Here is a 17299-nt window from a genome sequence, read left to right on the forward strand (position 1 = left end):
AGGTAATGGTAATAGCTAAAGAAAGAGAGGATGTACATGTCCAGGTAGATGATACAGAGATTAGACAGGTACAATCATTCGAATACTTGGGAGTAACCATTGAAGAAACAGGTAGACAGGGAGCTGAGATCAACAAAAGAATTGATAAAGTGAATAGACTGTACCACGCAATAGGAAAAACAATTATTAACAAGAAAGAAGTATCGAAACATACGAAAATCAAGGTATTTAAGGCTATATACAGACCAGTACTTACATACGGATGTGAATCCTGGGTACTAAATAGACAACAGAAAAGTAAGATACAGGCAGCAGAAATGAGGTATCTACGCAGAGTTCAAGGAGTCACTAGAAGGGATAGGGTAAGGAATAACTACATAAGAGAAGAACTGAAAATCGAGACAATGATGGAGTATGTTGAAAAAAGACAATTAAGTTGGTGGGGGGCATCTACAACGACTACAGAAAGAAGTACCAGCTAAAAAGATATGGGAAACGAAGGTGCAGGGAAAAATAAGTAGAGGAAGACCGAGAGAGACATGGAACGAAGTGATGGCAAGGATTCTTGACAAAAAAGGAATAGCATGGAACGAAGCAAAGGCGATGGCACAGGACAGGAAACAATGGAAGAGATTTGTGCACTGTTAACAGAGCACACGTTAATACCTACACCCGAGAGGGTAGGTCTAAAGATTATGTATATATATATATATATATATATATATATATATATATATATATATATATATATATATATATATATATATATATATATATATATTCCTATCATTTGTGAGCCATATATATATATATATATATATATATATATATATATATATATATATATGGCTCACAAATGATAGGAAGCCCGCTACAACCTGCAGATGAATGGAAGCCCGCGGTTTATGGGGTAAGGGGATTGTAGCACTGTCTTATTCCTACAGTCTTACGAAACCCACTCGTATAAACACGTTCACAGTGTATATGGATTACGCATTATACGAAGCCCGACAATGTTGCCATGTTTTAATTTACGTTTAAATAATACGACTGTTCTACGAGATCCTTATATGTGTATATAAGGCGCTATATTGCCTGTTATAAGAAGCCCAATTCTATTCAGCAATCTATACGAAGCATTTTAGAAGAGTCAAGATAGAACGAAAAGATGCATTGTTTCGGAGCAATTCAAACAAGATTATCTTTTTCTAAAACTTTTTTTGTTAGTTTATATACATGTTAAAGTAAAAAGTTCTACTCACAGATTTTGCCGCTAATTGTTTATTATTTGTTTAAACAATAACAATAATTGTTTTGTACAGTGTGTCCAATTAACACGTTGACGGACACTGCGTCAAATGTATAAGCAAGTGTTGTGACACTATATGTATATTGCAAAGTAGAATAGGGAAAAATTCAACGTATATAGACGTTGTGTCACATTACATCAATGGAAATTAGACGACTATAGACGTTCTGTTCGTCAACGTGAAAAGTTGTGCATGGTCTAAATTAAAAATAGAACCATCAGTTCATTTTTTTTAAGCCGTATACGAGATATTATGTCAAAAAATATGAATTTTACTCAAGAGTAAAGTAGCTTTATTATTCAAAATATTGAAAATTGTTATAATGAAAAGTTGTTTGGAATTAAGAACTATATTCTAATATGCCATTTCATCTTTCTAATTAAAAAAAAAGTTGAATTTTTTTTTAATTATGGATATACAACATTATTTTCAGTTATTTCAATTATGATAACTCTTTTATTATAGACCAGTAAGGATCTGTGAAAAAACGTCTATTTTTGGATGTGAAAGGTGGCATTCGAATTTTTGCAGATAAAGTAAGGTGATAACTTCGTTAATAATAATTTACTTATGCTCCTTCTCAAATATGCCCGGAACATTAATAAAAAAAAATAAAATATTGAAAAATTTCGAAAAACGTCGATTTTTTTCTGCTTTCTTTGCTTATAACTTTAAAACGATTCGTTTTGGAACAAAGTCGTACAGAAATAAAATAAAGATAATTGAATTTTGTATGATATCCGACTGGTCAAAAATGTCTTAACTTATTACCTTTTCTGCAATATAGCAATAAATACAAAATAAGGGGGCAAAATATGCCTGTTGTTATTCAATGTTTTTAACCACTTCGGTGGTACTTAGAACCTTAGTAATCCGCTTAGTAAATTCTTTGTAACATACTTAAACCGTTTACCAAATTTCATTAAAATCGACCTAATAGATTTGGCATAATAAATTTGCAATTTAAATGTTTTTAAAAAAGTTCAAATTTTTTAAAATCTTTCTGAACAAAAAGTAGACCATTTATAAGTTGTCTAATTTTTTACATATAAAGAGGTGCTTTACCTATCTAATACACTTTACAGAATTAAAATCGGATTATTTAAGGGGCCTCAGCAATGTTTTAAACTTATAAAAAAATTTTTGGCTTATAAACAAATAGCTTTGTTTAATAATAAAAAATTAATTTTTAGCAATGCAAATAATTAAAACCGGTATAATTTGATTTAAACTTTCAAATGCTGTCAGCAGAATTGCTATTTTATTTTTTAATCAAAAGTTATTCGCGTTCAAATATTGAACTTTTTCGATTTTTTGAAAGTTCCACTGCGTTTATCTCGAAAACTATGCACCCTACGAAAAAACTTGTAAGAACATTTTTTGCTTAGACTTACCCAAGAAATATAAAAAAATGTTTTATTTTGCGAAAAATCGATGATATGTAATTCCTCAAGTTCTTTGTTTATAACAATTTTATTGACATCCGGATCAACTGTTACCCAAAAAAATCGTGTTCCACGGGTCAAAAAATACATAAAAATCTTGGGTAAGTCCATCTAAATAAAGGAGCCCGCAGCACCCCCTCCTGGCCACAGGACTAATTTGTTTATAAGCCAAAAAATTGTTTATAACTTTAAAACATTGCTGAGGCTGCTTAAACAATCCGATTTTAATTCTGTAAAGTGCATTAGATAGGTGAAGTGCTTCTTTATATGTAAAAAAATTGACAAATCTTTGTATATACTAGTTTTTGTTGTGCAAGATTTTAAAAAATTTAAATTTTTTAAAAAAAGTTTAGATTGCAAAATTATTATTCAAAATCTAGTAAGTCAATTTTAATGAAATTTGGTGTACGGTTTTAACACATTACAAAAATTTTCTAAGCGAATTAGGAAGGTTCCAAGTGTAACCTAAGCGATGGAAAATCATTGAATAAAAACAGGCTTGTTTTGCCCCCTTATTTTATATTTATTGCTATTTTGCAGCAAGGGTGATTAATTAAGAGATTTTTAAACCAATCGCATCTGATAGAAAATTTAATTACCTTTGTTTTATTCCTATACGACTTTGTTCCAAAATGAATCGTTTTAAAGTTATAAGCAAGAAAAGTAGAAAAAAAAAACGAAATTTTTTGAAATTTTGAAATATTTAATTTTTTTATTAATGTTCCGGGCATATTTGAGACGGAGCATTAATCAATTATTATTAACGAAGTTATCACCTAACTTTAATCGCAAAAATCTGAATGCCACCTCTCACATCCATCTAAAAACAGATCCTTACTGGTCTATTATTAATTATACGAAAAAAAGTTATCCTTTGTAAAAAGTTCTGCATGGCCAAAGACCTTAAATACAACCATCTTATATCAATTTTGATTAATTTTATACGAGGTATGTCAAAAAAGATAAATTTCGATCAAGAATAAAGTACCTTTATAGTTCAGAATATTTCAATGAGAAGGATGGAATATTGGAAGATGGTTTTTAGTGTTGTTCTGAAGCTATTTTCTTGTGGCATTTTTATAATTATTTTGATTGGGAAATAAGCCACAATTAAATTGAAAAATAATTTTATTAACGTTTCGACGCCCAAATCGGATGTCCTTGTCAAAATACAAAATATTACCGAGTAAATATTAGTAATATTTTATATTTTGACAACGACATCCGATTTGGGCGTCGAAACGCGAATAAAATTATTTCTTCAATTTAATTGTGGCTTATTTCCCAACCAAAGATAGATTCCCAACCTAGCGACCCGGCATTGGTCGCTAGGTAGATTGTTACGCGAGTGGTCGCGCGTGAGATTTTCTCTCACATATCCAAATTTTACCTTTTTTTACAAAATAAAGTTTTTAAAACAGTTTTTAAACTTTTTTTATTAACTAATAATAAGAAAAAAAGAATGTAACATAATATAGATAATAATATAATAAAATAAAAAGAAGTAATCGGAATTAAACCAATATTAATCAATCTCCGTATCTTGATAATTTACGGCACAGCACACAAATATAACAAGAATGCTCTGGAAAAATTGATTGATGACAATTACAATTTTTTTTACATTATTTCAGGTTTTAAGTGCCAAAATAAAATTAATTTTTATGTACATTTCGTAACGCGGGTGGTCGCTTGATGAGAGAATGTCTCACTTGAAGCGCGCTGACTCAACAGTTGGATAGATATTAGGTCAACTGAGTCACTATCTAAGCGGACGATTCTATTAGATTGTCGAGGGAGGATAGTTAGGAGACTAGAAGGAACTACAGATCTTATAATTTCCCAGAAAAAAAATTCTGTGCAATTTTCTGAAACCGTGAGAGAAAATCTCATATAGCCACCACTGGCGGGTTAATTATGGTTTTTAGTTCTAAACAACTTTACATAAGCATAATTTTCAATATTGTGAAAAATAAGGGTATATTATTTAAGTACTCTTGAGCAAATTCATATTTTTTTTATATACCTCGTATAAAATTGACAAAATTTGATATTAGACGGTTGTATTTTAGGTTTTAGACCCTGTAGAACATTTTATAAAGAATAACTGTTTTTCGTAAAATGAATAATAAAAGAGTTTTCCACCTACCTCTACCGAAAGTATACTTTTCCGGACCTGATTGTAGGGAGCAAAGTTGTACTTTTCCTCCCTAGAGAGGAAAAGTAAAAGTGACATCATGGTATTTCATTCATAAAAATATAACTTATTGACGCCCTGTACAATATCTATTTTCTATTACGTAAGTTTGTATACATTTTAACGTTTATTTATAAAACACTCTGTATTTCACAGAATGGTAAAAAACTGTAAATTGTTATTTTGATTTAACAATGTTTACATTTTTATTTTGACTTATATTTGACAGTTGACAGTTATATTGTACGTACTTATTAGTTTTAGTTCTAATAAATTTTGTTGGTTAGTTACATAAATGTGTGTGTGTGTGTGTTCACAAAGAGGGGATGGCATTAGATAAACTTTTTGCCACAGATATTTGAAAGTTGAAGATAGTTACATAAATAAATTAAGTAAAAATGAAAAAATGACTTGTTATTTGAGGAAGGTGGAAAAACCATATGTATAACATGGGAGTAAAGTGCCTTTTCCTCCCTTGAATGATTACTGCTCTCCGCTACGCGTCGGGCAGTAAACTTCATTCTCGGGAGGAAAAGTAGCACTTTCCTCCCTTGTTATACAAATAGCTATATGTATCATAATTGAAATAAACAACTAAAAATAATGTTGATTAGAAAAATTTTTAAATTTTTTTTTCATTAGAAGGATAAAATTGCATATCAGAATATAGTTCTTAATTCCAAACAATCATGTTAAATTATATAATTTAAAATAATTTTAAAAATATCGTTGAATTTTGTTTCTATTTTGTTTTTGATTATGCTGAATCCGAATATGGCATTACAATTTGAAGATGCTTATAAAGAAGCTCTTCTACACTATGTCTGCGTAGCAAGGAACCATATTTGAAACATTTTTATTACAAATTTTACGAAAAAAAGTTTATTCTTCATAAATTGCTCTGCATAGTCTAAAATCTAAAACCCAATTATCAGATATCAAGTTTTATCAATTTTATACGAGGTATGTCAAAAATACGAATTTTGTTAAAGAGTAAAGTACCTTTATATTCCAGAATATCTAAATATGGGTATTATAAAAAGTTGTTGGGAATTAAAAACTATGTTTTATTATAATTACATCATTATAATTGAAAAAAAATTCAATGTTTTCTCAAATTACGGATACCCATCATCATTATTTTATTTCAATTATTTCAACTATTTTATTATTATTTTTACGAAAAAAAGTTATTCTTCATAAAATACTCTATTCTGGTCTAAAGTCCAGAAAACAACTATCAGATATCAAACTTTTTCAATTTTATACGAGGTATGTAAAAAATATGACTTTTGCTTAACAGTTCAGTATGGTTTGTTCAACAGTAAATGGTTGAGTTCAATTAGTGCGGTCGTAAATATTATTAAATTTATCTGACCTGGCCCATTGTTAAGACCCACCCGGAGCGATAAGCAACCGAGGTAGACAGAGTTGGTCTTTTGACAATTAACACTGACTAGACGGTAATCCCATAATAAAGCAAAGAAATTGTACCAGAAAACATATTTAAATTTTACCTGAAACCGGACCTTTTACACTATTATCGGTTATTCCAGGATGTTTATAGTGGTAACTAATTGAACTCGACCATTTACTGTTAAACATACCATACCTTTGTAGTTCATAATATCTCATTTAGAAGAATGTAATTGAACAGTGAAACATATTTTGTAATTCCAAACAACTTTTTTTAATAACAATTTTCGATATTGTGAAATCTAAAAGTACTTTACTCTTGAGTGAAATTCATATTTTTTTACATACCTCGTATGTCAAAATGTAAAATCGTATGTAAAACCTCGTATGTAAAATTAATAAAATTTGATATTTGATGGTTGCATCTGAGATCATATACGATGCAGAGTATTTTATAAAGAATAACTTTTTTCGTAAAACTGGTAATAAAAAAGTTATTAATAGGTTCGAAGTTACGCAGACATAATGTTTAAGAGCTAAAAATATTTTTTTGTTGAAAATGTATTGTTGTTCAAGCTTATTATTAAATTTATTTTAGGTAAGTTTTAGAGAAAACATTTTTGATCACTTTTTATAAACAATTTTTTAGTTGATAATTTTCGGTTCATGTATTAGGTACATTTTTGTTATCTTTCTTAATTTTTGTCAAAAAGGAATAGTTTCATTCATAGTTTCATAGTGTCATTTCCAAAATAAAATTATTGAGTAAATTTTAAAAAATACATCAAATGCTTTAAAAAATCACCTATAAAATTGTAAAAAATCTTTTCAAACTTGAGTAATACCGTTTTAAAGTGCTGGTAATTCTGTAAACTACGTTTTTACTTAAAACTTACGTAAAAGTTTTCAAAAATTGCATTTTTGCGTCATATCATTTGAATTAAATTTTTGGCATTTTTTTGAATGAAACATTGTTTAGTAAGATGTTTGAAAGGTAAGTTGTGCAAATTTGAGAGCTTTATAAGAAAAAATTTATTAGTTACACATTTTTAAATAATGTTTAAACAAAATTCAGCCCACACCTTACTTATGCCCATACATTTTATTTCTTTTTATTATAACCATAAGATAGCTTAATTGTTCTTCTTTCCAATTAAGCTATCCTTTCTTGTTCCTTCTCTTAATTTCCTTCTTTCTTGTCCAATTTGTAAAATTTTATTTGATCCATTAATTAGAGAAATACACTGAAATAACTCAGCCGTGCACTTCGCTAATTTACAGTGCGCCAATGTTTGTGAGAAGGGTGACTTTAGCGTTATAAATAAAAAATTACAGAAGCTACAGATTTAATTTTATAAAAATTTTAATCTTATATTTAGGTTTTTTTCAATAGTCTGAATTTTTCAATAGTCAAGTCAGTTTTTTTCTAAAATTTATATTTTCGGGGTTATTTAAGGAAACATCTAATTTCGCAGTTCATTTGTTTAATAAAAAATTAAGTGCTCACTTCTAGAGTAGAACTTTTTAATATGTTGTTTATTAAACATTTCTTAGGGCCATCCGTACATAATTCGCAAATATTTTAAGGCTATCCCTACTTTTTCTGTCTTTACACGGCAAATTACGTGTAGTAAAATTGACACTGGTATGGGTATGTAAACTTTACTTGACAATTTCATCATTAACTGTAAAGATGGCTTTTGAATGTTCTTGGATAACTTTTACTAGTATAATTAATTGCCTTAATTGTTAATTCAGTTAATTAATATGATTATTTCATATTTCCGACCAATAGAAAGCTACAGAAATACAAATTAAATTGATCATTTTTGATAATATCCCATCGTCAAGTATATTACGTCAGATGCCCTTCGTTGCTGTGAAAAAATACATTTAGTGACATTAATGACAATTACTGTTTTAAAACTTATAAAAGTGATGACTTTCAATCGTCAAATATTTATAACAACTGTGTGTTTAATTGTACTAATTTGTACTTACATAAATAAATTACAATTAAATTTTGGTTTTAAACAGTTTTATTCATGAAATAATCGCAGCAAATTGCCGCTCGATCTCTGAAATTATTATCGAATTGTTTCCCTCGTGCCACTTGACGTAATTTCACTCCCCTTTGGGTCGTGAAATTAATACTGTCAAAGTGTCACTCGGGAAAAATTCGATAATTTCAGAGCTCTTGTGCAATTACTACTGATAATTTTTTCACTACCTATGTATTCAGTAATAATTTATCTACTGTACAACAAAAGCTAATAATCAATCGAGAAAAGAGAAAAAGTGATAAAGTGATTTTTTAATAATATATTCTTACTATGAAACGCTTACAATTTTGAACATCTGTAACAACACAATACTTGGATCACTGAATATATCCTGGTGTATTCTCTGCTTTGGATCTTCCATAAATAATAAACAATAAATAACTTTTTATTAAGTTCACGTCTTAAATCAATTATTTATCAAACACATTATCCATATTATTTAATCAACAACTGAAAATATTCCCAATGCCAGGTCAAATATTTAAAATTGTCACTGTCTGACTGACAATATGCTGGCAATATTCTATTTACTATTGACAAAGATTTGGAAAATATTACCACGGACATTGTGTTCATTTTTTTTCAAATCCTGAAAAAAAAACAATAAATATTTTTGAAAATTTTAAACGCAAAATAAAAGACTAAATTATTACCGAGGGCCGAAAGTCTCTTACAATAAATAAAAAGTTTATTTTGAATGAGATATTTTGAAATAAAAAGTCACACTAAATTTTCTTTTAGTTTTTTAGCCCTGTAACTTATTAAAATAAACATTATAGAAGTTCTCCGGGACTTTCGGCCCTCGCTAATAACGTAATCTCTTATTCTGAGTTTAAAATTTCAAAAATACTTATTAGTTTTCTCAGAATTCGAACAAAAAATGAATTCCATTTGAGTAGCATTTCAGCAGAAACTACGTACCCATCCCCTTAATGAAATTAAAAAACATCTATATTGTTTGATTTTTTCCGAAGGGAAAATCTATATGCATTTGTATTAAATATTTTGTATTTGTATTAAATGAGGCGCTCAGAGCAACAGTGGCACAGTCCACAAATTGAGCATTTTTAGATTAATACATCAATAAAAGCAGAAAAATTGGATATATGGTTCAACAGTGGTCTACACAATCTAGCTCTATATTTGGCAAGATGGCACTACATAATGTATTGTTGCCTTGACAAATACTAAAAATACGAATGAAACAGTGGCCTAACCCTCAATTGTGTGGCTCAGACCCATCAAACAAGTCTTCATCGTATCAGAATCAGAATAATACGCATAATTCATAAGAATGACTATTTTTAATTTTATAAAGTAATATTTAATAATAATAACTTTAACCCCGTCCTTGACTGAGTGGTAAGAGCGCCTACCTTTGGATCGAAAAATCCGAATGGTTGTGAGTTCGAATCTCACCAGGGTCAGAAATGTTTCATTTATTATAAATTAATAAATGAAAATAGTTTCTGTCCTTGTGGGATCGGTACTCACCGGAGGGACCGCAGACGTTCGGATACAGTTAGCGTCTCTTTGCAAAGACAATGACGTCAACTTTGCAAAGTAACAAGACACTTACTCAACACACACACACACACTACACATTACACTAGGTACCTAACTGTTAAAAATTACCGTACCTACCATGCCAATGGCCATTAGTTGTCGAGGCATTAACCTTTTTTAAATAAAAAAAAACAATAATTTAATTTGTCATATTAATTTCCTATTTGGTAGCAAATTTTGTGGCTTATTACAAACTAAAATAGTAAATTAGTAATACAAAGTATTAATTTGTATTAATTGTATCAATTAAAATAAATAATTCTTTTGCGATTCAATTTTTAAATCTTTTTTCTGTCGGTATCTTACTGTGTACAGGTAATGCTAAGAATTACCATAATCTGTTCTCGGGAGTCTTAGTACACAAGATTAATGACGATGAACGACCCAAAAATACGAAAAATGTGCATTGCCAGGTAATAATAAAAATGTTTACAACCTAATAGTACTTTGAGGGATACGCAAAAACGTTGCCAAACTTCAGGGCTTCTTATAATCGGTAGCTCAATGTGGGCTTCCTAACGCTGCTGAACTTCTACAGAGTATATACTTTTTTTCGCAGCGCAAACTGGTGGTAGATACCATGAACTACGAGTGTATGTTTTGATAATAATTCCAGGCATAAGCAGCCCGGGCTTCGTATTGTTAATCATGATTTCAGAGCTACCTATGGTACATTTCTAAAATTTGTCCGAATATATATGAAGCCCAAGCGTATTTACATGTTCTGAGCTTGGTTAAAATATCGAGAGATGGTGTAAAGTACGTTTTTTGGGGAAATAACATTAAAGAATTACGAAGCCCGAATCCGGGCTTCGTAAGGAGGTGTCGGGCTTCGTATGACCGGTGCGATATAGCGTTTTTGGCTTCCTAAAGTCGGAATCCATATATATATATATATATATATATATATATATATATATATATATATATATATATATATATATATATATATATTATTTATTTATCACATAAATATTTACTCTTCAAATAAATTGACAAGTTAATCTCGCTTTAAATATTTATAACAAAGAAAATTCGTCAGTTTAACTTTAAATTATCACAATTCTATTGAAACACAATAAAAATATAATAGACTAATAAATTTTATTCGACGAATAACTATTCACTGATTTATTTCTTGTTGGTGAAACCGGCCCTTAGAATCTTAACTGTTTTTGTTTTTTTTTGCGCTACACCTCAGCACCCCTTCCAATTACAGTTACTGAGTTACAGTAGCTCCTTTTGGAAATAAAATCTATTAATAAGATCCAATTTTGGTCCTAAAAGATTGGCAGATCTACACTAACTATGTAGCCCAGTAAATGAACGGGAAATACGGCGATACCGTGTAATTATCAGGGGCAACTCCGAATTGCATGAAAATTTGGATTTAGGTTCTACTTACTTAACTTCAAAGTTGAATTTGTGTCGTTGGTTGATTTTACTTGGGGGTGACAATCACCCCGTTTTTTATGTAAGGCAATACTTTTCGAGTTATTTGCGTTTGAAAATGTTTATTTTTCGACAAAAAAACTACGTTTTCAGACGGTTTTTCGCAAATAACTCAAAAAGTAAATATTTTATTGAAAAAAATATTTTAGCAAAAATATAGCTTATAAACAAACGAAGAGTTGTGTATTCGTGAAGTATATAGATTCAGAAAAAGCAAATTTGTAGCTCATGAAACATACGTATTTTTTCGTCCAATTCCAAATTCAATATTTCATCGTTAAATAAGCAAAAAATGAAGCACGTTTCGGAAAAATCCCATTTACACTTTTTTAAAGTGTTTTAAAAAAGCTTTATTTTAACCGTCCAAAAAAGTTTCTGCCATTAAAAAAGGCGAGTTATGCTTAAAATAAAGTTGGCCCCCTTTTTTTGGTAAAAAAAATCATGAAAATCTCCCCGTGTTTAGCCCCCCAAATGAAATTAATCGTTACAGCTTTACAAACAATTTACTTATCTATTTTTTGTATGATCTGTCAGTTTCACCGGTTTAAAGTGCTTATTTTTGATAGGGTTATAGTCGAAACGGCTTGAACGAGTCACTATCACGGGTGTATGCAAACTTTGAACCATATCTTAACCAATTTTTGTCTTACAGAAAAGCAAAATGTATCAATAATATCTATAACAGCAAAATCTACTTTTTCTTACTCTCTGAGATTTTTCGTGTTACTAAAACTTTTTAAGTTATTTTGATAATAGGAAATTTTTCGAAACTTTTTTTACTACAAAACCAAATTTTTTCAATAATAAGCACTTTAAACCGGCCAGACTTACAGATCATATAAACAATACACATATTATTTAGGGTGCTAATTACAGGGAGACATTCACGATTTTTTTTCAAAAAAAAAAACGGGCAACATTTTTTTTCAGCGTAACTCGTTTATTTTTGATGCTAGAAACTCTTGTAAAAAATAAAAAATAAAGCTGTTTTAAGCACTTTAAAAACTGTTGACAAGTTTTTCCCGAAAATTTCAAGATCTACAACTTTCTTTTATTCGGTTTCTAGACTTTACTGATACACCATTTTTTTTCGTTTTTTTTATGCGCTACACTTTTGCTAGGAATATTTTTTTGGATAAAATATTATTTACTTTTTGAGTTATTTGCAAAAAAACCGTCTGAAAGCGTAGTTTTTATGCCGAGAAATAAACAATTTCAATCGCAAATAACTCGAAAAGTATCGACTTACATAAAAAACTCTATAGAGCGAAAGTTGCTTATAATCAGTCAGTTTATCGATTTACGGGCTTATTTTAAACACGCGTTTTTTAGTTCCGACGTGATTGTCACCCCCAGGTAAAAGCAACCTTCTTCTTCTTCCTACTTTATAAATAGGCTCAATGCCTGTTTTACTTCGGTTTTTAGCCTCAATTGACATTGTCTGCCCATCTTTTCCTCGGTCGTCCCAATGATCTTCCATTTGGCGATTTGTCTCTTGCTATTCGTACTATTCTATTTTCTGTCATTCTTTCGATGTGTTGATTCCATCCTATTTTTTTTTCTTTTGGTCCACATGTTTATTTCTTCTATACCACATCTCGCTCGTACATATTTCCTCACTTCTTACTCTGTCTCTTAGAGCTTGGTTTGTTATTTTGGTTTCATACACGACCAATTTACATCCTCTCGGTTCCGCTGATACCACTATCGATTTAGTTTTATCTGTTGAGATCACCATGTTGTATATGACAGCCGTGTCTTCGAACTCTCTCGTAAAAGCAACCGACGCGACGGCCAAACTTCAATTTTGAAGTGGAGGTTAAGTAGAACCTAAACCAAAATTTTCATGCAATTCGGAGTTGACCCTGAAAATTACACTCCAAAATGGTCATTTATTGGGCTAATGCTTTTTGATCTAAGAGTATAAAACTTATTTTTGGTCAAAAATCTTATAGATCATAAAGTCACATATTATAAAAATAAAAATGTATACAATTTTTATTCAGTTGCAATGCGAAGGCAAAACAATCTTATTCCTCACTTAGAATAGGGAGCGCAGTCCAGTACTCTGAATCGACGATTTTCGACTCTTATTGGAGTCTCATTAGAGAGACGTAGGCCTGCTGCTCCATACTCTAAGTGACCAACAACGAGAGTTTATCCCCCACACCGCAACTGACGTGAATGGATTAGGTGACTAGCGTCATCTGGCAATTGAAAGGTAAGTTTTCAATCCTAATAGCGACATTAATAATATTGAAAAATATTAAAAATATTACTAAAAGATTTTTAAATTGAAAACTTATTGGTCCATTTCCCGGTGACACCTCCAAGGCTTCTACAATATGCAAGCCAAATGGATGCTGCAGTGAATACAAAAGGGAAGGAATTCTCCACTATGCAATTCACAACCCCCGTCTGCAGCTGGGTAAAGTTCCAATGGAAAATGGACCTAGTTACTCTATAGGAGTAATACTAATATAAAAATAAAAATGTATACCATTTTTATTCAGTTGCAATGCGAAGGCAAAACAATCTTATTTCTCACTTAGAATACGGAGCGCAGTCCAGCACTCTGAATCGACGATTTTCGACTCTTATTGGAGTCTCATCGGAGAGACGTAGGCCTGCTGCTCCATACTCTAAGTGACCAACAACGAGAGTTTTGTCTTCACTCATCCATTTGGCTTGCATATTGTAGAAGCCTTGGAGGTGGCACCAGGGAAATGGACCAATAAGTTTTCAATTTAAAAATCTTTTAGTAATATTTTTAATATTTTTCAATATTATTATGTCGCTAGTAGGATTGAAAACTTTACCTTTCAATTACCAGATGACGCTAGTCACCTAATCCATTAACGTCAGTTGCGGTGTGGGGGATAAACTCTCGTTGTTGGTCACTTAGAGTATGGAGCAACAGGCCTACGTCTCTCCGATGAGACTCCAATAAGAGTCGAAAATCGTCGATTCAGAGTGCTGGACTGCGCTCCGTATTCTAAGTGAGAAATAAGATTGTTTTGCCTTCGCATTGCAACTGAATAAAAATGGTATACATTTTTATTTTTATATTAGTATTACTCCTATAGAGTAACTAGGGGCCGGTTGTTCGAACGCTAATCAAAAATGATCATTATCAGATATTTAATTACTGTCACCAACTGTCAATGTCAACTTTGATTGGGTTACTAAAAACATAATTATTGATTACAATTATGAAATTAGTTAATCAATTATGTTAATAATTGTTATGTTAATTGATTAACTAATCTCATAATTATAATCAGTTATGTTTTCGGCAACCCAATCAAAGTTGACACTGACGTAATTAAATATTTGATAGTGATCATTGTTGATTAGCGTTCGAACAACCGGCCCTTAGTCCATTTTCCGTTGGAACTTTACCAAGCTGCAGTGAATTGCATAGTGTAGAATTCCTTCCCTTTTGTCTTCACTGCAGCATCCATTTGGCTTGTATATTGTAGAAGCCTTGGAGGTGTCACCGGGAAATGGACCAATAAGTTTTCAATTTAAAAATCTTTTAGTAATATTTTTAATATTTTTCAATATTATTAATGTCGCTATTAGGATTGAAAACTTTACCTTTCACATATTATAATTCTACAGCTACAGGAACGAACCATGGACGATGAGAAACGCTGTCGACGGTCGTGCGCCCACCTAAACTTTACAGTCTCTACACAGACAGGATTTCTCTCACCGACCATGGTTATCTGCAGGAGCTGTATGAATCTTAATAAATTACAAAATGCCATTTTCTTGAATGTCATAATAATGCCAATAGAAACTAGAATAATAATAGAAACTATTCACAACTTAACAATAATTTAAGGCATGTCGAGATATATGAAGTCATAGAGCACAAAGTAGGGCCTTCAATATACTAAATTAATTTTATCTAGATCATAGATAGCAGTGCGTGAAGGATTTAAAGTGTGCGTGAAGTAACAATTTATTTTAAATGGGATTTACTTTTTCGCACTGTTTTCAACCTTCGCGTTGTCATGGTGACAATCCTTAACTTTCGCGTTGTCATGGTGATGACAATACGAGCAATGAATTCCAGTGACGAAGAGTTACAGCTTTTTTTATTTGTTTATCGTAGATAAAATATTGTATGAAACTGTGCGTGAAGTACTTTTTGCGAACCTAAGCGATTTATAGCACTCGCTCCGTTGTCGCTCGTGCTCTAAAAATCGCGTGCGTTCGCAAAAAGCATACTTCACGAACTGTTTCATAAATAACTATTTTTAATTCAATCTCATCTTTACATCAGTGGCGGATCTACGGGGAGGGAAAATTAGGCAATTCCCCCCTTTCCCAAACAATGTTCGAAATTAAAGAAATAAATTGTTGAAACATAAAAATAAGTGTTTAAAAAAGCTTTATTTCTGTTTTATAAAAAAATTTCTAGCATCAAATGTAAGCAAGTTACGCTCAAAATAAAGTTGGTCCCTTTTGTTTTGGCAAAAAAAAAATCAGGAAGATCACCCCTCAATTAGCAACTTAATGAAATTAATTATTACCGCTTCACAAGTTACTTTACTTATGTTGTGTTTGTATGATCTGTAAGTTTCATCGATTCAAAGTGCTTATTTTTAAAAAAATTTGGTTTTAAAATAAAATTTTTAAAAATTTTAATTTTGAAAAAAAAGCTTTTTTTTTCAAAATAACTTAAAAATCGTTAGAGATACCAAAAATCTTACAATAAAAAATTCGGCTGTACTTTTCTAAATATTTTGTATTTTTTTGTTTTTCTGTAAGACAAAAATTGGTTAAGATTCGATGTTTCTAAATTTGCATACACTCGTGATAAGTGACTCGTTCAAGCCCTTTTAACTACAACTCTTTGAAAAAAAAAAAGGAATGTGTGTGTACTTTGTACGCACGTAAGAAGTTATACTTCTATTATATGATTTAAACGAAATTAATATACTTTTTATTTATATTTTGTTTAAATATTAAACTAATTTATACTTACTACATCTCAAACATTTTTATTAGAACAGTGCCAAAAATTAAAATACTAAAAGAATAAAACACACACAAACACATTAAACAAGTCACAAATAATTTCTGAACATTAATTGTCGAAATTTTTTTTAACTAAATACGTATTTTCTGAAAATAAAATTATATAATAAATATACTTACAATCATAAAATGTATAAAAAAAACAAAAAAAAGTTTCTATTGGGACTCGAACCAGTGCTGATAAGCGCGGTTGATATTGGGGTTCATTCGCCTTTAACGCTTCGCAGGGACACTATGTGTCATTATTTACGAAGATCGACTAACTAAACGGATTAAACTTGTGATATTTTGAATTAAATCAAATTATTTTAATTTTGAATTGGAATGATTTAGAATTGAAAAAATACAACAAAACATAGAGTAAGAAAACAATATATTAGGTGAATATTGATAGAAATTTTGATGGTAATCAAATTATATAAATAAAAGTATTACATACTATGTATTTTAGTAAGTTCAAATAGGTAGGTTTATACCCATGATACATTAACAATTATTACGTACCTGTTGCTTTTAAAAACTATTTAAAAGTCACTACAATATTATAAACTTTTTTGTTTCTGTCCTCACAACAATAAAACTAATATATTATGCATTTGTTTACCTTTACCTCCAAACCACAGCTGTCCTACAGCTGCCATATTGGATAATTTTTGACATGTCATTTGAACATCCAATCAGAACAAAGTTATAATGCGCATGCGCCCGGATCATAGGTTTTAACATATAAAAATTCACCCTCATCGCGCGTAAAGAAGTATAACTTCAATAAGGACTTTAAACCGATGAAACTTACAG

General features: G+C 30.4%; 1 protein-coding gene across 2 annotated transcripts in view; it reads right to left on the minus strand.

Moving 5' to 3' along the window:
• Window positions 1-17299, minus strand: part of LOC126878850 (death-inducer obliterator 1) — a 234578-nt gene that overhangs the window by 181576 nt on the left and 35703 nt on the right. The gene's annotated exons all lie outside the window — the stretch shown is intronic.

The sequence above is a fragment of the Diabrotica virgifera genome, chromosome 1 (genome assembly GCF_917563875.1).
Source record: "Diabrotica virgifera virgifera chromosome 1, PGI_DIABVI_V3a".
Lineage (NCBI taxonomy): Eukaryota > Metazoa > Arthropoda > Insecta > Coleoptera > Chrysomelidae > Diabrotica > Diabrotica virgifera.